Here is a 2051-nt window from a genome sequence, read left to right as displayed (position 1 = left end):
TATTTTTAGGGATTACAAAGCTGAATACAACAAACTACGCGAAGAAAAACTAAAGGAACAAACCAAAAAACAAGAAGAGAAATTGGAAACCATTGCCAAAAGTAAAGGTGCTGGCAGCGAAATTAAATTGACGGGCTTTGTGGAGGAGGTGAGAGAAAGGAGTTCAATATTACTTACACTACATGTGGGAACATATAGATTTTTAAATTAAAAAAACAACGCAAACTCTCCACATTTGAAAAAAAAACAAATTTCAAGGGCTACAATCCATTTTTTTTTTTAAATTTGTTTACATGAATGGATACCAAGATTGGTTCCAGAAACATCAGTACAATTTATTTTTTTATATTTGAAAATATTATTTAAACCATTTAATATTTAATGCATAATTTTTTCTTCCAGGTTTCCAGTGGTCGCGAACTTTCCGATGTCTATTTAAAACATCCGGGCAATGAAAGTTCCGAAGATGAAGAAGGCAACGAGGATGAGGCCCCATCCACCTATCAAGTTGAACAAACGGAAGAACAAAATTTCCAACAGTTTGTTAAAAATCGTATCGATACACAAAATGAAAAGAATAAACAGCTAATGTCGGAATGAAAAGCTAATTAACGAGGGCGTTTAAAATAATTTTATGATTTTAAAAAAAAAAATATTTGAAATAATTCACTAAAAATAGAAGAGAAAGGTCTTTCAGTTTTTATATATTTTATAGCTCTTGGAGGACCTTTCAAAGTATTCTAGCGTTAGAAGACCTTTCAGATCTCTTCTGTACATAGAAGACCTGTCAGAGGTCTTTTCGACTTCCTATATAGAGAAAAATTTCTCTAGATATTGACCTGATATACAAAATGTTTACTGAATTCTCTTGTTTCAATGGAAAAAAGTTTGCTGAATTGGATTCTGCTTAGAAAAACTTTTCTAGTTTGAGTTTCTCTATAGTAAAACAGCGCTAAATTGGCTTTTTGTTCTGAAAACCCTTGCTGAATTGAGAAAAAACATCTCTAATTTTAGTTTTTCTCTAGAAAAATTCTCTGAATTAAATTTTTCCATATAAAACCTTTGCTGAATTGAATTTTTCTACAAAAAGCATCGCTAAATTGTGTTTTTCTATAGAAAACCTCGTCGAATTGAGTTATTCCATAGAAAAAACTTAGCTTAATTAAGATTTTCTTTAGGAAAAAATCGATTAATCAAAATTTTCCATAGAAAACCCTTGCTGAATTGATATTTTCTATAGAAACCCCTGGCGGAATTGAGTTTTTCCATAGAAAATCCTCGGTAAATTGTGTTTTTCTTTAGAAAAACCTAGCTGAATTGAGTTTTTCTGTACAAAACCTTCGCTGAATTGTGTTTTTCTATAGAAAACCCTCGCTGAAATGAATTTTTCTATAGAAAGCCTTCGCTGAATTGAGTTTTTTTTTCTAAAAAAATAAAACAAAATTGTTTTTTTTCTAATCTAAAACAGTGCCGAATTGCGTGTTTTTCGGAAGACAATTTAGCTGAATCGGCTTTTTACACCGAAAACCTTTGCTGAATTGAGTTTTTCTTTAGAAAATGTTTGTTAAATTAATTTTTTTTCTGGATAAATACGCTGAATTGTGTTTTTCTATAGAAAAACTTCGCTGAATTTAATTTTTCTATAGAAAACCCTTACTGAATTGAGTATTTCCATAGCAAACCCTTGCTGAATTGAGTATTTCCATAGAAAACCCTCGCTGAATTGAGATTTTCCATAGAAAATCCACGCTGAATTAAGTTTTTTTTCTAAAAAAAATACAAAATTGCTTTTTCTAATCTAAAACAGCGCTGAATTGACTTTTTTCGGAAGAAATTTTGGCTGAATGGGCTTTTTACATCGAAAACCTTTGCTGAATTGTGTTTTTCTTTAGAAAATCATCGTTAAATTAATATTTTTCTATATCAATACGATGAATTATCCTTTTCTGTAGGGTTTTTACACGAAAACTTCAGCTGAATTGAGTTTTTCTTTAGAAAATCATCGTTAAATTAATATTTTTCTATTTCAATACGATGAATTATCCTTTTCT

General features: G+C 30.0%; 1 long non-coding RNA gene across 1 annotated transcript; it reads left to right on the top strand.

Annotated features, from left to right (window-relative positions):
• Positions 1-10: 10 nt before the first annotated feature.
• On the top strand, positions 11-601 carry LOC133324989 (uncharacterized). Its single transcript, XR_009754147.1, has 2 exons — positions 11-148; positions 403-601. It is a non-coding gene; the product is annotated as an uncharacterized LOC133324989 (long non-coding RNA).
• The last annotated feature ends 1450 nt before the right edge of the window (positions 602-2051 follow it).

Source organism: Musca vetustissima, unplaced genomic scaffold, assembly GCF_032173495.1.
Source record: "Musca vetustissima isolate MV318-11 ecotype Yass unplaced genomic scaffold, APGP_CSIRO_Mvet_v1 utg38664, whole genome shotgun sequence".
NCBI lineage: Eukaryota > Metazoa > Arthropoda > Insecta > Diptera > Muscidae > Musca > Musca vetustissima.
The sequence above is the reverse complement of the archived record's forward strand: the minus strand, read 5'-3'. Positions and strand labels throughout refer to the sequence as shown.